This window comes from Ailuropoda melanoleuca, chromosome X, assembly GCF_002007445.2.
Source record: "Ailuropoda melanoleuca isolate Jingjing chromosome X, ASM200744v2, whole genome shotgun sequence".
NCBI classification, from domain to species: domain Eukaryota; kingdom Metazoa; phylum Chordata; class Mammalia; order Carnivora; family Ursidae; genus Ailuropoda; species Ailuropoda melanoleuca.
In genome coordinates this window covers 80,933,991-80,957,379 of record NC_048238.1, presented here as the reverse complement: position 1 = coordinate 80,957,379, position 23,389 = coordinate 80,933,991, and the positions used below count along the sequence as shown (strand labels likewise).

The 23,389-nt window shown below is 40.9% G+C and overlaps 1 protein-coding gene and 1 pseudogene across 2 annotated transcripts in view; both read right to left on the bottom strand.

Moving 5' to 3' along the window:
* PLS3 (plastin 3) overlaps positions 1-10,991 on the bottom strand; it is an 80,328-nt gene extending 69,337 nt beyond the window's left edge. The window contains exon 1 of one of the 2 annotated variants that reach the window (XM_011216839.3): positions 10,875-10,991. The gene's annotated coding sequence lies outside the window, so the exon portion shown is untranslated. Of the gene's footprint in view, positions 1-10,220; positions 10,341-10,874 lie in introns of those variants that run through there. The other variant, XM_034649221.1, reaches the window with a different exon arrangement.
* On the bottom strand, positions 10,256-19,018 carry LOC100475925 (annotated as a pseudogene).
* Positions 19,019-23,389: the final 4,371 nt, after the last annotated feature.

Here is a 23,389-nt window from a genome sequence, read left to right as displayed (position 1 = left end):
TGGAAAGAATTTTATTTTTGTAAAAACTAAATGGGGTGTGGCTCATTTTCTTGCCAAAGGGCTATTTTATTCCAAGACACTGCTGTCTGCGGACCTTCATTTATAGGCGGAGCCATGTTCTATTTAAGTAAAATTAACTCATAGTGGGCACTCGTTTTGGGATGCGATAATTATTGCAAAGAAATAACAATGTTTAAATTTGATTTGTTCTTAGTTTAGATTTGATTATATTGGGTTATAAATGAATGTCTTTGTTCACACAAGGTTTAAATTTAGAAATTATTTTATGTTGAGAAAAAAGGGCCATATTTAAGTTCATTTTCTACATGTAAGAATATTTTTAGGTTTCATGAAATCCAATATTTTGTGGTTTTTGCTTCTACTAGACTGCAGGTGTCTCTTACCCACCTTTACAGCGATGGCAGCTAACAGTCTTTGTTATACATTTTTTTTTTTCGTTGAATGATTAAACTATCCCACAGAGTAATTAAGGCATTGTCTAGGTTACTATCCCTGGTTAACTAGTACTTCATCTGTAGTTTATACTATTTCAATATATACTTGCGAACTTTGGGCACATTTGAAAGCTTTCCTGAGTTTACATCTATTTATAAATGGCTTAGAGGTCTTCTTTTATGTAATTCTCACATATTTCAAGGTACTTGACTTGACATATCATCCTTCCCTTCCTCTTTACACAAATCTCTGGTTAGGGAAGTTTCCCATCTTTGGCTTGCACCTATAAATATATTCTAGTTTGCCTCCCCCCCACCCAGGAAAAAAAGTGCTGGAACACTCTGATTTAGGATCAGACACCAAATGTGTGGGTTAGCTTACATTTTAAAACATGCAAATGTATCAGTATTACTTTTTGGTTACCTACACTAATGATAATTTGGCTATATTTGTTTTTTAATTATTATAAGACAAAATATAACATTTTAATTATTCATAGCCACTTGTAAAAATGATTTCAACTGTAGCTTTAAACTGAGACCCACAAACTGCTCAAAATATTTGTTGAATGTGTCAGTGTCCTTCATCATTTCCTGGTTTTTGCTTTTAAAAACCTCCACTACAGGAAACTAGGGGCATCATAAATTTAAGATTAATGTGTTTTGGATTCACCCATTTCTAAAGGCTACATGTCATCTTGGAAAGATCTGGATTTCATTTATAACCCTCTGCCTTCCCCAACACTTGAAGTTTTCACTAATTTATTTTCTCTCGTCTCCTGTTTTTACAAAGGTAAACTTCCTAACATTCACATTTCTATTTCTCCTACTTAGAAACACTGAAGACTTTGAAGCTTTTTTTCCTCTGCTCCCCCCACCCAAATCAAGCATCAACATTACCTATCATTTCCTTTCACCCTGATTTAAGCTGTATTTGTTAGTAACAGTGGATTTATAATGGTTTCTGTAATGTATGAATAATGTTTCCAATTTTCCTTAGAGGGCAAATTCTTTAACACGTTAGGTGTTATATCCTCACAAAAGGATAAATTAACTGGTAAACAGGTTTCCTCGCTAAGTCAAGAATCTTCTTCAACCTGGAACATTGTTAAAACCTTCCCTATCCACAATAAAAAGCAACAGAAAGCAATATTTTTACAACACCATTAATAAAGCAGAAAAAATAAACTATCTTGTTTATCTTGAATGGTGGTACTTAAGGAACAAGTGTTGGAATTAGAGGAAAGTGAACAGGTGGATATAGACACCTGACAAGGTCCCCTAAGGCAACATTCATTACCCGTAAAAGGGGAGTATTTATTGAGCACCTACTCTCTGCTAACGTCTTTGTAAATGTTCTCATTTGATTTTAGGGACAACACCGAAAACAAGTGGTATTAGCCCTATTTTATAGATGGTGAAACTGAGGTTTAGACTAGTTAGAGAACTTCCCTAATGTCACAGAGATAAAATAGCAAAGCCCTTGGAACCCATGCTTTATGCTAAAATCCATTCTGACTATAAGGCATAATTGTAGATGATCTGTCTGAAAAGAAAAAGAAAAAGGGGGTGGTAGGAATGAGCTGTCAGGTCAGAGAGCGAGTGTGTGTGAGTAGGGGCCAGGGCAGAAGGAGACAGAATCTCAAGCAGACTCCCCACTGAGTGTGGAGCCCTACGGTATGGGGCTCAATCAAGGACCCTGAGATCATGACCTGAGCTGAAACCAAGAGTCAGAGGCTCAACCGACTGAGCCACCCAGGAGCCCCAGGTCGGACAAATTTTCTATATCACTGCTGGGTCATCATGCTATGCCCAGACCATGGTGACCTGGGGGAAGGAGAAAAAGATCAGGGAAGGGTCTGTGAAACAGCACGGGTAAGTTGAGAGAGGGACATACAGTGTACAATGAGCCATTCAAATCTACAAAATATTTGTTAAGTCAACTGTTTGTAATTTGGGGAGTCACCATATACTGAACTTAGGCAAATTAAGTGGCAGCATCCGAGTTTCTACCACTGCTGGATCTCTGCTTAGTTTTTCAGGCAATGTGAATGAAATATAAAACTTTGTATTTATTGGGTGATGTCAAGGTAATTTAAGGAACCAACAGCCTGAGACAGAAAAAAGCCTTTCAACAAACACAGTCATTTAACCAACTCCAGGATTAAAAGTTCCTTTAGGATACTGAAGGTTTATGGTCATAAATAAGCTCTGTATAGTTGTTTCATAGCAACCTAAAATCTAAAGGCAAGTTAAAAACAAACTTGTCTCCCTTCCCCCATTAACAGTTCCGTTTTAAAAAATAGACTTCCTATGATTGTATACCCCACACGATTCTCCTTTATCCTGCTTTGCACCTGTTAAGTAGATCAGAGGAAACCAAAATATTTCTAAGACATATACTTTACCTAAACCGGCTTCAGTTTAGAGTCAAATACCATACTCTATAAAAAGAACAGTCTTTTTTTTTTTTTTTCTTTTGGAATACCACTGTTTGAAATGAGGGCCTTTTTTTTGCTTAAGCCAATGTTTAAATTTCAGAGATTGTCAAAGGACTGCATCTTTAAAAACAAAAATCTCTGCAATTTCTCTTCTAAATATTTATCTCTAAGAAATAATCAAGAGTTGCAAAATGGTTTTTGCCCAAGGATGTTCACTGAAGCATTATCTAGAAGAGATGGAAACAACATAAACTTGCAACAACCTGGAATTAGTGAAAGAAGTTACGAAATACCCATTATATGGAATATCATAGTAACTTTCAAAATTTTCAAAAGTATTTGATTACAGGGGCACCTGGGTGGCTCAGTCTGTTAAGCATCTGACTTCGGCTCAGGTCATGATCTTGGAGTCCTGGGATCCAGCCTCCTTTCAGGCTCCCCACTCAGCATGGAGTTTGCTTGTCCTTCTCCCTCTGCCCCTCCCCCCACTCGTGCACACTCTGTCTCACAAATAAAAAACTTTAAAAATATATTTGATTTACATGAAAACATGAAGTAGTAAGTGAAAAGAATGGAATACAAACTGTATATACAGCATGATTGCAATTTTTAAAATATGTAAGTTTTTATACTGGAAATAGATAAAATATGAGCAGGTGGTACAATTATGAGTAATTTTTAATTTTCTTTCTTTTTTTTTTTTTAAAGATTTTTTTATTTATTTGACAGAGATAGAGACAGCCAGCGAGAGAGGGAACACAAGCAGGGGGAGTGGGAGAGGAAGAAGCAGGCTCATAGCAGAAGAGCCTGATGTGGGGCTCGATCCCAGAACGCTGGGATCACTCCCTGAGCCGAAGGCAGACGCTTAACCGCTGTGCCACCCAGGCGCCCCTTAATTTTCTTCATTATAAATCCTTTTATATTTTCCTCTAAAATCTTTACAATGATTTTGTATTTTTTAACCCAAAGCAAAGTGGTTAAAAATATTTCAAGTGTGTACTACTTATGATAATTTTCTAGTAGATTAACTAAATCATACATAATTGACTACTGTAGCATTTCCTATCATGTTCACTTCTAGAAAACACTACGCAGTCTATAATGCTAATTCTCCCTGACCTGAAATACAAGCCCCCAAATATCAAAAAGAATGATAAGAAATGACAAAACTGGAAATACACAAGCTAGTTAAGAAATACAGAAAAAAAGCTTACAGATTACATTAGTCTATGAAAGATAGTGTATTATTCAGTGTCAATAGCAGAATGTCAATCTGGGTGCAACACTACATAATTACAGCATTTAATAAATATTCAAAGCTATTATACTGACCTCACAAATTTTATTTTATTGAAGAGGCAAACGTTATATTATATGCAAATTATATATCTATAAGCAACTTAAAGGAATCAGAGTTAGCTTTTCAATAAATGGGTTACAAGATTACAAAAAATAACTCGCTATTGAGTCTTTTAAACCAACAACAGCAGAAAGAAGAGATCAGCCTTTATACAAGCGATTGACTTCTATGAGCAGAAAGAACCCATGCTTCAGAACTAGTCACATGATACCAGCTTATTTCAAGTCCTTTCACTCAGAGGTTTCTGCTGATTTTAATTCAGTATTATCACTTTATCAATGATATTTTAACAAGTACTATCAAATACCATATGATTTCACTCATGTGTGGAATTTAAGAAACAAACAAAGAAAAAAAGAAGCGAAAGAGAAGTCTCTTTAATGTGGACAACAAACTGGTGGTCGCCAGAGGAGGGATGGGGGAAATAGGTGAAGGGGTTAAGAGTACATTTATGGGGATGCCTGGGTGGCTCAGTTGATTAAGTGTCTGCCTTTGGCTCAGGTTGTGATCTCAGGGTCCTGGGATCCAGCCCTGTGTCCAGCTCCCCCCTCAGTGGGGAGCCTGCTTCTCCCTCTCCCTCTGCCTCTCTCCCCCTGCTCCTGTATGCTCGTTTCTCTCTGGCAATTAAATAAAATCTTTAAACAAAAAAAAAAAGTGCACGTTGATGGGGAGGAGCACTGAGCAATGTACAGAACTGCTAAATCACTATATTGTACAGCCGAAACTAACATAACTGTATGTTGACTATACTGGAATTTAATAAAGAAGATAATTTTAACCACCGAGATAAAAATACATGGTAACTCAAAGAATGACAGAGTTAACGAACCGTCATACAATTGGCAGGATGACAATAAACACTGGAAATTAATCCAAGGTTAACAGTTTTAAGGGTGGGAATTGAAAAGGACCCCTCAGAAGCCAGTTATCCAACAGGCTTCTCAGATGCAGATCTACATTAACTTCTCATCTTTTCTGTGTTAATGAGGGCATACCCGGTAAATACACAGATTATGTCCTCCATTAGGAGCTTTTCCAAACCTGCACTCCTTTAAAGGGCAATTATAGGGAGAAGCACTTGCTTTTTCGAGAGTTTTACACAAGACCTCCCATTATGGGCAGTCACAAAACTAAGAATGAAGTAGGATAAGCCAATGGATTCTGTAAGATTACCAACAAATACTAAAATACTGCTCAGTAGTTACTTAAGAAAGGGGGGGGAACCCATCACAGTAATAGCTTTCACAGGCTATCTGGCACAATATTTGAAGGAAAAAAATTCTAAGAAAGCATTACATATAGGTTTTTATTCTTGTTAGCCAGAATTAGATTATGCCTGGCTTTATTTCTCCTTTGCTTGTAAAATTGGATGGCTGGAGAATATTTGCAGGCAAGTACAAATGGGGGCGAGACCTAAGTGATGAGGATTCTACCATTTCTGCAAACTCCTGTTCAAGTTTTAGTGTGTCTGTGCTAGACTACTACATTACTTTGATTTTATATAGCACCTGTCTGAAGAGCCAACGCTCACTTACCCATAGCTCACTTATGCTTTCAGCATGCCTGTGACATACGTATATTGGAAACAGATGGCTTAATAAAGTAAAATCCAAATATGGACACAGGGAACTTGTGTGATTTACCGACGATGGCCTATCTGTCCAAACCGTAGAGGACTCCAAGCCCTTGGATTCCATGCTCAATGCCTTTTCCAATAAATGACACTACCTTCTTACCCTCAAACAAACTTCTAGACCATTAAGAAAAATTAAGCTTTCTTGTAATACAAAATCAGCAGGTTTAACGCGCCCAAATCCTTGTTAAGCAATGGATGTTAAAGGTACCTCTATATTTTAAAGAACTAACATGAGTCAATGGAATAGGCCACTGGCGATCGTCTTCCTGAATAGCTACCAATTTGCCAACAAGGTAGTTAGACTGGTTGTATACAGGTGCATTAAAACTTGAAAAATCAACCAATACGAACTGAAATAAGCCAGGCTACCACTATTTGGGAAAAAAAAATCCCGGCAAACCAAAAAACTTGAGCCATGCCCTCAATTGTATAAATGAGAAGATGCATAATGTACTCGATGTTAGTTATCAATATAATAATTTTAAGTGACTTTCTCAAGGTCGAACTATGAATCAGTCAGTAGCAAAGCCATGTCTAAAATCTAGTTCTTCTGAAGTCCAATATATTTTTCCCTTAGTATTTCAATTTTCACTTAAAAGCATGTTTTTTCATCCCTAAAACATTTTATACTAACATTTGTCTTTCAAGTGCCAAGATTAAGGCAAATGAGATATTATTAAACATACTGAATTTGATAGTGCCTCACCTTCATAACTACAGTGAGTTGGCCCCAAGAATTACGACCTTCTGAGACTGACATTTCACGATTAGACAGTTTTTTTGTATTTCTAAGCCATTAACTGTAACCAAAGCCATATCATAACTAAAAACAGCTAGTCCTGACCATTGCTATCTAAAAAAGCTTCCGGGGGTGCCTGGGTGGCTCAGTTGACCTGCCTTCAGCTCAGGTCATGATCCCAAGGTCCCGGGCTCCCTGCTCAGTAGGGAGTCTGCTTCTCCCTCTCCCTCTGCCCCTCCACCCTCTGGTTCCCTCTAATAAATAAATAAAATATTAAAAAATAAAAGAGCTTCCAACAGTGTGATGTATCCAAAAAGCTTCCGAAACCTCCCGACACATCGAACAACATATATATATGGTAGATCACTCTCTGGAACAATCACACAGACTCAAAACACAATCTCGCTGTTTTCCTTCAAACTGTGTTTTATTAGTTTCACAGATCAAATTTTTCCCTCTCTGGGTTACTTTTAACCAACAGAAAAATGATCACATGAGCAAATATGAAATGATTTTAAAAACAGATACCCGAATTGTCGTGTATTGACAGATGCTCATTTTCAATTTTAAACCAACTACTTTTAGAATCTGTACTGAACAGCAAAAAGAGTGTAGTGTTCACATTTCGCCTAGATTGTGCTCATGAAACACAACAGCAGATTCCTGAATTTATCATATGTGGTAAGAATATCATGTCAGTAAATTACTGGAAAGGCAAGTAGAAATGATACCTAAAACAGAACATGGAATAATGGAAAGTGGACTTTCATCCTTTTTTCCCCTGTCGGTTTCACCAGAATCACTTTAGTTCTCAGGCACCATGGCCAAGCTACCCCTTCTTTTCAGCAACAGTCATGCGGTTTGCCTAGGAGCAAAATTTCACTTGGTTTCTGATAGTGCCCTGGATACTGACATTCTGCCAGTATAAATAGTCAAGTCTAATGTGCATGTAACCATTTGTAGAAGAGATGTAATCTCAACCAAAATATTACTCACCAGTTATAATTAATCCTTCTCCCCAAAATGCCATAAGCCTAGACATTTTTAGCAATGGAATCTAAATGATGGCATCAGACTGTAGACCCTGGACTTCAATGTTGATTGTCTGTACTAAGTCAAGGCAGAGCATAATTTGTTTGGCTCCCCACCCTGGGTGAAGAAAGATGTTGATAAATTGCTAGATCTAACAGTAGAGATTAAGAAATAGACTCACAACCCCCTAATCTTACTAAAAACCTGAGTTCATTAAATGATACCCCCCCTCAATTCAGTAACAAAGTCAGTGGTTTTAAATGAGTGGACATTTGAAGACAATGAAATGCTCCATAGACTGAGAGCCTAGTGATGATCGCGTTTTGATGTGAGTTAATAATATTTTTTTAAAAAGAGCTTATCTCCCTACCACTTTCACCTCGTTGGATAGTTGTGCTCTCTCTTTGAGGTTAAAATAGGAGTTCAATCTAAAATGCTATTGTCACCTCACTTCCACTAGGGGGGTCTATCTACCAGTGTAGTTAACTCCAATAACTAAGGTGCAGCTTAATTCCGCTTGGGGCCAACCTGTACCACAAGGCTAGCCTTGAGGTCAGAACTGTATGCTTTCAAGAAGTTCTAGTTTTTAGGCTCAGAAACCCTAGCACAGCACAAAAATGGAGTGCTCGAGTCCTTCCGAGGTTGCTGCAGTAGACGGAGGGGTTTTTTGGCTAATGCATACAAAGCCAAAATCTCTTAAATGTTCCTAGTTTCATTTATAGCTGCCCTAGTTTCAAGGCTGAATATGGATCAACTGGATCCATTTTTGTAAATAAGTAAAGCTTTTCAACTCCTGACCTCAGAGACTCCTCTGTCCTTTTCTTTCTTTTTTTTTTCTCTGCCATTTCTATACTCTGCAAAATATAATCTGAATATCAGAACTGCCGCGTGTTCCCAACAGCAATCTTAACTTGGGCCACATGGGTGAGTGTTGGTCATCATGGCAGCTGCTCAGGGGCCTCTCATTATTCCATCAAGATATTAACAGGCAAAAAACCCAACCAGCTCGATTTATCAGATTAAGAATCTACTGTTTTTGTGCCTGATTTCTGATCCAGTTAATTCCAAACCACAAAAAACTGGTAGTTAATTTTAGTCAAGAAATGATCCACCACCTTCAAGGAGATGCCTAATAAAGAGAAATTAACAGGCAAAAAACCCAACCAGCTCGATTTATCAGATTAAGAATCTACTGTTTTTGTGCCTGATTTCTGATCCAGTTAATTCCAAACCACAAAAAACTGGTAGTTAATTTTAGTCAAGAAATGATCCACCACCTTCAAGGAGATGCCTAATAAAGAGAACAGTTCAATTAGAATATAGGCCAGAACCAGGAATATGGGTAAATTCTAATTTTTTTAAACACCATCTTACGGAATATGGCTTCAAAACTATCATCTAGGGATGAAGTGGGTGTGAATTAAAGGACGATTTTCCTAGAAAATAATTAGTAACATATTTTTTAAATTTAGGAAAGCCACCGGGGAGATATATTTCCCGGCACAAACTATTTTAAGCCCTAATTTTAAAGACAGCTCCCGCTTTTATTTTGGATAAAATCGGAGCATCAAATTCCCTTTCTGTTGCCCTCCTCCAAATGCAAGCAGAATTCCCTGGAGTAGAGGCTAGTTCACACTCCCCCTCTCCTTTTTTTTGTCGTGGTAGTTTTTGGAAAATGGGCTTCAGCCATTACATTCCAGTTTTCAAGGCAAAAGTCATGTGACCATTACCCTAGGGGCATCAGAGACTTGGGGCACGTGATGCCAATCAGCAAGTGTGGGGCTTCGGCCACTTCGCTGGAATTCACTGTAAACCGCATCTGCAGGATCAAGTCGAGGCTCCCAAACACATTGTGACATCAGTAAAGTGGCGCAAGTGCTTACCTCTCAGGAGTTTGTCATTTCACTTTGTTTTTGCTACCTACAGTGCGGCCAGCCAGGCTCTCTTCCCCACCCCACCCCCTCCCTCGTACCAGGCCGGGCACCCCCAGCATCCCGTCCGTCGGATCCTAAATGGAGAGGCTCTCCAACACAGTTCTAAGCTCAACCTGCACCCCTAGGGATGGTGTGCAGATCGGGTGAGGAGCAAGAAGCATCGCGTCGGGCAAGTGTCAGATAGCATTAACCCCGCGCCATCTCCCAGCCCGGGATCATCTGCTGTCCTGGAGCCAGCCGTTGGAGCCGCCGGCGCGCTAGAGCGGTAGCAGCAGCGGCGGCAACTTTGGGACTGGCAAGAAGCCAGGGCGGGGGTGGTCAGCGTCCCCCGGCCTCTTATTAGAGCGCTTAAGTACTGCGGGTGGAGGAAAGTAAACAGCGGCAAGTGCAGCTGGGGGGCGGGGGGAGGGGAGATCACCCCCTTCCCATTGCCCCTGCCGCTCTCCCTCCCCAGGAGCCCCGAGAGGTTCTGGGCTGCCACGGCCCGGACCGCGCGCTCCGGGCTGCAGAGCCAGAGGAGCCGAGCCGGGAGCGGACAGAGGGGTCCGAGCAGATGGGGAACCGAAAGGTTCTGCCCCGATGGCCCCGAGATGCTGTGCTACTGAAAGGAAAAAAGTGCTTACTCATAGGGAGACGCGGTGCGATCGCGGCGCTCTCCCTAATGGCCAGGGAAGCAAGTGGGAGGCAGGCAGCCGGAGCCCGGTTCCTTCCCTGGGCCAAGGCAGCCGCTCAGAGCCCCGGAACTGGAGTGAGCCCGCGAGGTCACCCGAGGCGGGCGAGCGGGGGCCGGAGGCGTCGCGGGCTGTCCGCTCCGGGATTTCCTGAGTCCGGGGCGGGAGAGGGCGGGGGGCCGGGGGCTGGCAGTAGCTGGGGAAGGACGACAGAGGGAAGTTAGGCGCTCGGTTTCCACTTCGGGGCCGCCGCCACGGAAGGGGAGAAGGACAGGGGTTGGCGTCAAGGACTGCAGCCCCAGGTAAGCAACAAGTTCCGAGCAACTAGAGAGAAAGCACCATCCCGGTCGTTAAGAGCCGAAAACGTGTTGGCGGCGGGTGGTCGTGGGGAACTCTGTCACTCCCACCCATCCTGGATGCGAACGACCCGCTTTGGCGCCCAAGGTCCAGGACCGAAATTTCTGCAGCCCCCTCTCCGCCCCGCGTCCCTGCGCGCGGGGCACGTTCCAGCTGAGGTTGCCGGAGATGCTCCCGGCTGGACCCACGCCTGCCCACGCCCCGGGAACCCGCTCCCGTCGTGCCCTGGCGTGCCCACAAAGCACTTACATAAAGTCGCAGAGTCCCGGATCTGGCCCAACAGCCTCCGACCGACGCACTCAAACAACTTCTGCCTCTTGGAATCTTTGCGGCAGTGCTTCTAAAGCCAGCGCTCCCTCCCTCCCGCCTGCCCCCTCCGCCCCTCGGCCGCCGTCATTGGCTCGGGTGGTGCTAACAGTCGGCCTGGGAACCTGAAAGGGGATTGGGCCACGAGCCTGTCACATCAACTGGGTGGGGAACCGGGAGAAGAATCATCGGGATGGGCACCCTGGAGGGATGGGGACTCTAACTCTGCGGCAAGGAGCGGAGACGCGTCCCTCGCGCCTGTTTCTCCCTTACCCTCGCTAAAAAAGGAGAAGGTATTAGAAGTCCACAGTGCCTGGTTCAGAGTCATATGCAAAAAAAAAAAAAAAAAGTGGAATAAATGAAAAGATAGGAATGTTGAGAATGGGAGTTTGAAAATCACCAAGCCCCTTTTTAAGTCCGAGGGTACAATTTCTCCCCTGAATGGTGAAGAGAATCTCGGCTCAAGAAGGGACATTTACTAGTAGTAAAAGCGCGGATCAGCCCAGGTGTGAGACCTTAGCAATCTTCCCTTTTCCCTTATGAGGTCTAGGGAGCAGAATATGGGCAGGACGGGGTTCTCAGGTCTTTGGTTTCGTGCCGAGTAAATTGTTGACCAAAATCACCTGTCAGTTAGGGTTGTCCATGCGGAAAGGGGTGAGAGGTCGAGGTGGGAAGGAATGGTGGGAGTAACGTCGTTCCACTCGTTTGGAAACGGATGTCAATTCTCATGAATCTCCTTCCACCAGAGAAAACTTGGGAGACGTGCTCCTGCTTCCCGGAATACCTTTTCTTTTTCTTGGCCCATGAGATTGCCTCCCTGTCATAGCTGGCTTCTTGCATTAATACACGGGGAGGTTTCCCCTCCGTATCTGCATTCCAATCCTTTGGCTCACTCCAGGTCCAAAATCAGCTCGGAGGGCCAGAGTTGGAGGGATTCTCCAGGGTCAGATCAAGTGATTGGCTTGCGGGACAGCTGTCCAAGAGAAAGTCTAAGCCCTTTCCCGTTCCAGTTGTAACCATTTGGTTCAAAAAATGTGTACTTGAATTTTTTTTTTTACAAATTTAAAATTGGTTCAAATACATCCCATTTTCCATGCATTTTGGGGAAAATGCTAAATTAAGAGTGGCCTGAAAAATTGAATGCTCTTGTAAAGAGACCCCCCACTTGATCTGCTATTATGAATTTCCTTAGAGAAATTAACCTGCAGTGAGTTCCAGGACTTCTTAAATGGGAAGGTGTAGGGGAGTCCATAGACTGCCTAAAAGCTAGATAAGCAGAGAAGGATTTGGCACTGGGAAAAAAAGCCTCGTTAAATATTTATTAATGATTAACCAACCAGAAGGACTTATGAAAGGCACAGGAAGGTGAAAAAGAAATGAGAGGGCAATCGTGCTTTCAGAAACATTACATTTCTGTTATGAGAGATTTCATACCCGGTCAGGTTGGGGTCGCCACAAAAATACTTATTTCAACACCTTGCCGTTAGCCTGATGGCGCAGCCTGCATTGCCACACACGTTTACAATAGGCTCCAGAATGAGATTTCTGGCTTCTAGTAATTGTCCCGAGGTTCGGTATGGTTTCTGGAATTCTTTGCACAGAATTTCTAGACGCACTAAATATGGTACTTCTACCTTTTGTTTGTAAGTCACCACAGAAAAGCTTCCCCTGCTTTTAGACTTAAATGGACAGACTTAGCAATTTCCTGAAGGAACTCGGCAAGGTAAGTTTTCGAGGATGGATATATTTGTCTCAGTTACTTAATTTTCTACTTTAGTTTATTTTTCAAGTTTTGGAATTTAGAGTAAATCAAAATATTAAGATTCCTATGCATGTGCTATTTTTGCTTTCTTGTTTCTCAATCAGAAAAGCTTCCGTGGAAACGTTAATAAAAGTCTTTGTTCACCACTAACAACTGCAGATGTCATAATTCAGCCAAGAGTTTGTTGTGGAGAACGTCACTTTAATGGAAGTGCAGTGGTCTATAGTTTCAAAGCTTCCGGGTGCCCAAAGGGGGCACTACTCATGGCCTCCACAGAAAAAAGATGCTTTAAACACGGAAGCATGTATTTGGATGCTAGTTGAGATTCCTATGTAACAAGCTCAACCGTATAATCCAGGTAGAACTGCATTTTGTTTTTTTTAAAGATTTTATTTATTTATTTGACAGAGAGCAAGCCAGCCAGAGAGCACAAGTGGAGGAATGACGGAGGGAGGAGAAGCAGGCTCCCCACTGAGCAGGGCTCGATCTCAGGACTCCGGGATCATGACCTGAGGGGAAGGCAGACGCTGAACCCACTGAGTCACCCAGGCGTCCTGTGAGAGCTGCATTTTAATGAATATTGTTAAAACAGGCATTTTGATGTAACTAAGCTACCTTTGTGTTGCCCCAAATCTAATAGGCCTCTTCAAAGGTGAGCATTTTCTCTAAGAAGGGGGCCTCAGACTCAAAGCTTTATTCAAACTGCATTTCTTTCTGATCTTGAACACCATCGATTTAACTCATACAGGATCATTCACAGATGAACCCCACATTGGTCGTTTTTCTATCTTTGTAAAAAAGGCCTGCATAGACGACCTCCAGCATCCCTTCCAGCTGCTCATAGTCAGGACAGAGGCTCTAATTCATCTTAGAGCACCTTGCACAGCAGCCTGGCGTGTGGCAGTTCAGTAAATGTTGGTTGAACTAATGGTTATTTTATGGTTCTATTCTTGTAAAACTAAAAACAAAACAAAAAGTCTATATATGTAGGTCTCTCACAGATCCTGTGACTCAACAACCTAGACGTTTTCACCCTTTCCTTCCATCTCTAGTTTTCAATCCCACAGGCCTTTGTAATAAATAGCTTCAAATCAATATCACAAACTTCTGAAAACCATTTCTTTTTCCTATGTTTTTTGATGTCAGACGAGGCTCTGGTCTCATCCGTAGGTTTTATCTCTGTCCAATGTACCTTTCTTTCCTCCTTTCCACAAGCATCTCCTTTCCTTTGCTCTGCTTTCTATATCTCTGCCCAACGCTCTCCCCAGTGCAGTTCACAATTTATTACGGGCACATATTCTGAGTTTTTACCTGACAATTTCTTAGGGTAAATTCTCTGTTTCCCTTTTACCCATTTTTTTAAGCCTCCTTTCTATTAAAATGTGATTTTGCTACACAACCATTATAGAATAGAAGAAATCAAGAATCTTGGTCAGTTCAATACAAAAATTTCTTCTAGTTCGTAATTGTTTTCTGTCTAAATGTGTAATTGTGTACCAATCTATCTTAATTAATTGCTTCTTGATTTATCAGTTCATTTCCAGGAGCCAGTATGTTTTGCTTTCATCTTATGTTTTAGTATGATAATTCTATTCCATGTTTTGATATTTTAGGTTCTTGGATTGATCCTTGATTCCTCTTTTTATTCAACATGTTATATCTGGTTAAAAATACAGCTTATATGATAATATCCATAGCAAATAGTGACATATAATTTTTTTAATTGTGAATTTAAAGATTTCTCTTACCCTGACATATTAGGCATGGCAGTGATCTTGGTAGACCGGGCAACTTCTTAAAATTTTTTACCCAGAATGTAATAATTGCAAATTATTTACATTGCTTACTAAGTGAAGGTGGTTTTCATGTTTCCAACTCAAAATTTATGCATGTATAACACATGAATGTTAATTCCTTGGATAGGCATTTTCAAATATTTCTCAAGTCTCAGCAGTTACTATCAATCTGAATGTCTGTTAAAACCTGGCAATTATCTTATAAGCACATTTTCATAAAGAAATTATTGTGACATGTCCAAGAGTGTTTTCACATTTTCACTTGTTAAAAAGAAGAACAAAAGACCAAAAAAGTCAAATGAAATGTCTTTACTCGGATTAGGATATATTTGATCGACATTAACCTTCTATTATGTAGATCCAATGAAGGTCACGATCCATCACCGGAAATGCTCAGAATTAAACTGTTACCGTCAGGTTTCCTGTCAAATATATCATTAATGGGCAATATTCTTTTAAGTGTCTATTATGTTCTTGGTATTGAATTAAATATTATGGGGCACCTGGGTGGCGCAGTCGGTTAAGCATCTGACTCTTGGTTTTGGCTCAGATCGTGATCTCAGGGTCGTGGGATCGCCAGCCGCACATTGGGTTCCACGTTCAGCACAGAGTCTGCTTAAGTTTCTCTCTCCCTCTGCCCCTACCGCCTCAGATAAATACATCTTTAAAAAGTGAATTAAATATTATAAGCAGCATGGAAAAAGTATGGTCTCAACACACATGGAATTAATTGTCGAATAATTCAATAGCAAAACCAACGTAGATGAAATACTGAGACAACAACTCAAGATAGAATATACAAGGGATGCTGTAGGAATTCTGGAAAAAATGGTAATGATGAGGCAGAAGCAGTCAGAAAGGCATCTTTTGGGCAATGGGATGTGAGTTAGACCTTAAAAGATGCAGAAGACTTGATAAGTCTCAATGGAAATGAAAGGCATTCCATTTCTAGGAGGAGAGCAAAAGGACAGCTTTGGGTGAGTTTTTGGAATTGGGCTTCCTTTACAGGCTTGCACTTCCCCATCTGCAAAACAAAAGCTTTGAATCTGCCTATTATAAAAGGTCCAGTGATAACATCAGTTGGAAAAAAGGTGGCTTGACATTTCATCTATTTAATACCCTTCAAAGATAAAATATTTGTTATACTTCCTTTCGAGTCAGAACAGACTTCTGAATCTTGTTTTACAATGATTAAAATTGCAAATTACAGAAGGTCTTGCTTTTGGTTACAGCAATTTTGACAGTTGTTTTGGACATCGCCATGTTAGTCCCTCCCGTGAAGTTTACATAACTAATTAGCACATGTCACATTTTGGTTTTGGAGGAGAAATGAGCATGCTTGTAAATTACAGGGCAAGGTATGTGGGTGCACTAGCTCACATACCTATCTTGACTTCATTATTTTGTGTGTCTGGGTTATAAGAGCATTCTTTCAGATGAAATATTCAACCTAAACCTGCATCAGAACATAATTTCAAATATTGAAGGTTTCCTATGAGAAGGGTCTGTTAAAGATATACTAGAGACCTTTCAGAATAAAATGTAGAGCATATTTCAAAATTCATAAGGATTATCCATAATTTTCCACACCACCAATCAGGCTCCTAAAGAAACAAGTCATGTCTAGCCTATTATGTTTAGTTGTTTGATTCTCAAATGTTAGGCTAGATTTTGGTGAATTTAGGAGTGTCTGCCTGTATGTGTGAGTGCGCGTGTGCGTGTGCTTGTGTGTGTGTGTATGAGAGAGAGAGAGAGAGAGAATATAATCAGATTTTAAAATGCTATAAATATTTGAGTCTGTGTCTACTAAATAGGCAAAATGTGACTTTGAAAAGAGATCGACAGTGTTGCAAGATGGATGAACTTTGAGAACATGCTAAATGAAAGAATCCAGTCACAAAAGACCACATATTTATGTGATTCCATTTATATGAAATGTACAAGAAGGGAACATCCATAGAGACATCTATGGAGAAAAATGGGGAGTTACTGCTAATGGGGTTCCTTCTTGGGTTCATGAAAATGTCCTACAATAGATTGCGATAATGGTTGTACAACTGTAAATATACTAAAAACTGTTGATCTGTACTGTTTAAGCAGGTGAATTGAATGGTATTGTGAATTATATCTCAATACAGCTGGTATTAAGAGATTGACACAATTACGCTGCTTAAACACAGGAAAACCATACTAATAAGTATATGACATGTGAGGGCAGAAAACACTTATTGTAAGGATCTGTATTGCAAGAGACAAACTCCACTCAGAAATCAAAAGGGTTTTGGGATATAAAGGATTTTACATCCTGATCAAGTGTGAGCCCTATTTGCCACTGTCATAGAAAGAAGGACAAAGTGCTTCGATATATCACAAAAGAGATTTCAATGTTGCAAAAACATTTTAAACAAATCCAATAAGCCAGAGTCAGAATCCAGATAGCAAAAGATGATATATTTCTTTCTGATACTTTTAGAAAAGTTTAATTACGTGACTGTATTGGTTTAAAGATTTAAATCATGCCAAGGTTTTCGTAACGAATTGCAGTTAGAAGATCTGGTCTAAATAACCAAGAGGTTCCTTAGAAAGTGTCACAGAAGTTTCATTTTGAATCAACAAGCATCTCTGATAATTCAGAACCAAGAATGCTTTCACTGTTTCTTTATCAATGCCATAGGGTCACCCGGCCAAGGGTGTAAACAGAATGTCAAGCTGTCCATTCAGAGAAGCATTCTTGTTCATACATTGGGCAACATTATAGGAAGATACCTCTCATTTAGTGGATGGAATGGAGTAGGCCCACAACTAACTAAACTTAACTAAGCTTTTAAAAACGTTTGAAATATTTGGGAGTCCTCTGGAAAGGACATCATGTGAAATGAGATCAGACTGTTAAGGAATATTCTAGCTCAGGTGTCAGCAAGCATTCATTATCTATAAAGAGCCAGATAGTAAATATTTTTGGCATACAGTTCCTACAGTCTTTGTTTCAACTACTCAACTCTACTGTTGTAGTACAAAAGGAGCCACAAACACTAAATAAACAAGTGGGCATGGTGGTGTGCCAATAAAACTTTATTTATGAGAACAAGCAGCAATAGATTGGGTTGGCTGCTGTCGTTTGCTGATGGACCCCTGTCTAGCTTCCTGTGTTTGCTCCAATATGGATTTGGCATCTGGATGCATTTGTGTTCTTAAAGGGATATTTAAGTAAAAGTTAGTTCATGGGGCGCCTGGGTGGCTTAGTCGGTTGAGTGTCCAACTCTTGATTTCCGCTCAGATTGTGGTCTCAGGGTCATGGGATTGAGCCCTGTGACGGGCTCTGTGCTCAGTGTGGAGTCTGCTTGTTCCTCTTCCTCTGATCCTCCCACTCGCTCTCTCCCTCTCTCTCAAATAAATAAATAAATAAAATCTTTTTTTTAAAAAAGAGTTTGTTCACAACTGCAGATATGAAACAGATTAAGATAGAAATTAGCACCCTTCCATCATTACAATCTTAGGTCTTCACAATCTTTACCACCAAGCAATAAACAGATGGTTATATTCTACTCTCATTTCTTTTCACCTTTCAAATTTGAATATAATCACAATGACAAAATTTCACCGAGGGGAAAAAAAAATGACAACATCTACAATGATCCCTTATTGAGCTCTTCAATGTGGCGGGACTTGTACTAGGAACTTGATGCATATTGCCTCATTTAATGCTAATAACTATTCCATGAATGGACAAGTTATTATCCCCGTTTTCAGATGAGACTTGTACTAGTAACTTGATGTATATTGCCTCATTTAATGCTAACAACTATTCCATGAATGGACATGTTATTATCCCCATTTTCAGATGAGAAAGCTAAGGCTTACGGAGGAAGAAGACTTTTACACAAGGTCATTTGGCTTGTAATGCAGGAGCGGGGTGGGGTGCCGGAGTGGGGAGGAGAGCATTCCATCTCTACAGCCTGTGATCAGAACCATAGGGTCTTACAGGCAACGTTCACTACTTTATCGCAAGAAATAAAGCACAGGAACTGTTCATTAAACATCTGCCCCACTGCCAACCTTGACTTGGCCTCAAGCTACCAGGACACAGCACCCCCCGCCCCCATGCCACCCTTAATCTTCGCCTCAGCGCGCCTACTGAAGAATTTGACCTTCACGATGACAGGCTGTTTGGGCAGCTTTCCCTTCCCCAAAACTCTGCAGTAGCCCGATCGCACCACGTCAGTGATAGGAGCTGCTCTAGTCCTGTTTTTGGCGGCATTTCCCCGTGTCTGCTCCCTGACTGACCAAGGTCCGCAGTTTATCAAGGTTGACAGTTGGACAGAAGCTCGGGTTCCTCTTTACGTGGTCATGATGCCTCCGACCAACTTTTCCAGAATAGCCTGGGTGGTGTTTGTGGAAGCTGATCCTGGGTAATGCAGGCCGCCAGCACCACCCCGGCCTCCCGCGTGCTTCTGGTGCTTGCCCACGGGGCAGTGGCCGTGGCTCCCGTGGCCTCGATGATTCCGGGTCTTCCTGAGTCTGGATGACATGTCGGCAACCCAGACAGAAGAGCTAGGGTGGCATTTTGAGGATTATAATTTTCTTTCTATGTAATTCGACTTTAAGTGTGGATTTGCAAATACGCTAGGCATTGACATTAACTTGTGCCATGTAGCAGGCTGGAGTCCCTTCCAGCTGTTAGTTTCCTGGACCAGGGAAGTCAACGAGAGGGTAGGGGCTGAAGTCAAATAGCGTCTCCAGAGCCTTGCACCTTACAGAGCAAAACTAGGGCCAAGACTGACCAAGACCAGGAACTCTGTCAACCAAAGAGATGCAAAATCCAAGCTTTAAGGACCTAATCTGAGATGAGCGCTTGACAAGAAGGCCAGGTAAAAGGCAAAGGAAACCTGAATCGTAACTAAGCAGAGAGAGAATTTGGACTGCGATTTGAGTCTTCTAATTAATTACCCTGATTTTAAGAGGCATGGAAGGAACTGCATTATTCCTTGGGAAGCTGGAGGAAATGATTTACATCATCAGGAGCAAGTCAGTGTCTGCAAAGAGGTCACGTGTCAGGTCATTCGGCCACACAATGGAAAGACTTCATCTAGTTTGCTTCCTTCTTTCTCTTCTCTTCCCTACCTTATTGTTGACTATACAAAAATTCTTTCTCTTCTGTAAAAGGACAAGGAAGCCCTTTGTCTTCATTGAATCTGAGAAAGAGATTCTGGCTTCATTCTTCCCAATTTCTTTTTTACCTTGATTGAAGCAGGTACTGCTCATTAAAAGGGCATCATCATATCGGATCACTGGAAGGGACAACTTTAGTAGAGCAGGAAACCCCAAGGAGAGAGGTATAGGTAACAGATTGCAAAAAAATGGGAAGTACTTCCTTTCAACCCAAATATGAATGAATACCAGCCTCTCCGACCTGCCAGCAACATATGATTATGTGTTGGAGCTCCCCAGATGCACAGAATGGATGTGTGAGACTACAGCTGCTTGTTCGGGAGGTGTTCTTCTTTAAAATTTGTCTTGGGATATTTAAAATAGTAATATACATCATTCTTTTTTACCAGAAATGACTCAGAACATTAAGGGCTTTCTTATGCCGTATTTTCCATTTTGAATCAAATATAAATTTTTCAAAAATGAATCAATACTGCCAATAATATTTATATCAACCCAGTTTTGTGTGTGTGTGGAGAAAAGAAAATCCTCTGAAGGATGGAACAGCTCAGCCTCCAAAGTCAGGTCAGAAAATCGGGCTAATTGAGTGCTTATCGGTAGTAGTATCATCTCCCCCAAACGTCTCATAGCACTTTATAAATTTTAGAAACACAAATTCAGTTTCTAAAAAGGAAATTGGGGCATAATTTATAATAATGTGTATGGTGTGTAGGAAAACATGAAATATTATATAAATTCAAGAAATGCATAACCATTAGTAGGGTTTTTTTTTTTTCAATTACCTTATCTAAAACGAAAGCACAGTGCTCGGAGCTGATTTTCTGTTTTCAGTTATTCCAATTAAAAGCCCTTAAATTAATTATAATGCTTTGGTGCTCCACAGAAGTGAAAGATATGCTTAAGCATTTAATGTCCACAAACGTAAAGCCAACATCTTAAACCTCAGTGCTGGGTACAATTCTTTTCCCTGATGCCTAGGATCGGTTGTTTCAATTATTGCCCTGAAGGCAAAACACAAATCTCGTGACGTGACTATAGGTTTGCACTACTCAGCAACTCAATCTTTTTTTTTTTTTTAAGATTTTATTTATTTATTTGACAGAGAGAGAGACAGCCAGCGAGAGAGGGAACACAAGCAGGGGGAGTGGGAGAGGGAGAAGGAGGCTTTCCGCTGAGCGGATCACGCCCTGAGCTGAAGGCAGACACTTACCGGCTGAGCCACCCAGACGCCCCAACTCAATCTTTTTAAAAAAAATTATCTAAATCAATTAATTAACATATAGTGTATTATCAGCCACTCAATCTTTGTTGCCATTTTCTTTTATTTTTTTAACACTACTTAACCTATTTTTAGATCGTTTAATGAAAGTTGTAATTTTGTGAGAAAGGAGTTTCCAAGGTAAATGCAGATCTTGGCAATGTTTTTTGGGATACGTAAACACACGACTACGTTAACACAATACAGTGGTGATGCAATGTCAAGGTTCCCATTTTTATTCGGTACTTTTCTCCATATTTACTTCAGATTGCTGTTCTCTTACCATTGCTTGGGTTCTGGCATATTGGTCTGGAAAGCTGAGTGATAAATATTCATGATATTTTAAAGTAATTGCAAGGAAAAAATGGTTGCACTGAGAATCAATTTTAATTCCTTCTTGGATTTTCTTCCCTCTCGACATTGTGGGGTCATAAGTTTCTAAAAACTTTAAAAAGTTATTATTGTACCTGTTCCAGGACCTTCTTGGAAAGGCATAAAAAAGGAACAATTTCTCCTTTTCTAAAATCGAATGCAAATGATCAGATTTGTAAACCTTAACATGCAAATTAGTGAAACATTCCACAAATTTTCTGCTGCCACTTCCCACCCCCTCCCCACATTCCCTTATATTCTAGCCAAACCGGAAATTTCATCATTTCCCAAATATGCCTATATACCTATACAATCCAGTTTTGAGGGTGGAATGGAAAACACGTGTGTTTAGGAGTTAGAACTTGGTTTGAATCTGCCTCTTACTATCTGTGCGGCTTTGGAAAAATCACTTAGTCTCCACATGCCTTTGTATCCTCTTATGAAAATTCAGAGATTTCGTGCTTTAGCACAGTGCTTGGGATATAGCGTGGGCTCAAATAATTGCTCTTGAATGAGAGATCTAATATAACATATACAGTAGTATCGGTAGATAGTACCTCTTCTCATTTCCCCTCCGTCCCCTGTGAGTTCTGCTGTCCTGTTCCTATGTAAAGTGGCAAATCCCTAACCATTCTTCAAGTCCCACATAAATGACCTGTCTTTGGAGATGGTTTCTCCAGCCCCTCCAGGCAGACCAAAGGGTTCTATCTTCGCACTTCCATAGCGTCTTACACCTACCTCTCAGGGCATGGTGTTGCCATTGGTAATTTGTCTATTTCCCCTCCTAGGTATAGGAGCTCCTTCAGGGCCATGATTTTGCCATATTGGGCTTTGTGTCTCTATTTGCTAATGGAGTTCCAGGTACATAATAGAGCGACTAAATGTTTGTTGAAAGATGAAGAGACTGAGTTGTCTGCCACAGCTTTTCTAGAATGTAGGATTTGACTATACTTTTTTTTTTTTTTTGGTAAGTAATCTCTACATCCAGCATGGGGCTCAAACTCACGAGATCAAGAGTCTCATGCTCTACCGACCAAGCCAGCCAGGCTCCCCTTGACTATACTTTTTAATTCACATGTTTTCCCCACTAGAGCATGAAATCTAAGGGAAGGCCTCTTTCCTTGTATTTACAGTACTGACACAGTGCCTGGCAAAAATGTCTGTTGAATTCATGTAGGTAAACTCTGTCTTTAGGATTCTTCCTGCTATTCTTTGAGTAACTCTCCTCCTTCCACTTCACAGGATCCTTACAATATCTGCCCTTCCATGTTTGTTCTCAGTTTCTGCTTTCTTTTGCTAAGAACCAAAGGATAGGTTTAGACTTAGGTAAACTCATCTCTGCTCATGTTTCTGCTCATGTTTCTTTTTTTGTGGTTGTTTTTAAAGATTTTGTTTATTTTATTTGACAGGGAGAGAGAGAAAGAGCACACAGCAGGGGGAGGGGAAGAGGGAGAGGGAGAGGCAGGCTTTCCACTGAGCAGGGAGCCCGATGTGGGGCTTGGTCCCAGGACCCTGGGATCATGTCCTGAGCCGAAGGCAGACGCTTCACCGACTGAGCCACCCAGGAGCCCCATTTTTGCTAATGTTTCAGTAGCTAAGTCCTTGCTCTCCCTCCCAATCAAGTGCCTCAGTGCAGCTAAAATTCAAATGTCCTGGCAAGTAATGGTATATCTGGCTTCATGACAGCCTGTTTGCGAGGAGGGGGAGATTTGGATGCATAATCTTTGAAATAGCTTTCAAATTACATTGTGTATGGTGACTCTCTCTTGTGTTAGTTGGCATGTCTAGCCCTAGACAGAGGTGTGATAAGTTAGAGATAGTGCATCAACCTGTGAAATCTCTCGGTTTTGAACTTGTCTTTTTAAATATAGAGAATTAACCTCATCAAGTCTAATTGCTGGCTCTGAGTTTGAGAATGCTAGAGTCATGACCTCCCATGGAGCTAGGAGAAAAATCTTGGTATCTCCCTTCCAGATTACCTAATGTGACCCCCACTTCCTTTTTGTTTGCCCAGCAACCAAGACGGGATCATTTTCCATGCTAATTTCCACATGAAGAAGTTTTGTTCTAGGTGGGTTCAGCTAGCAAGTAGTATACTAGA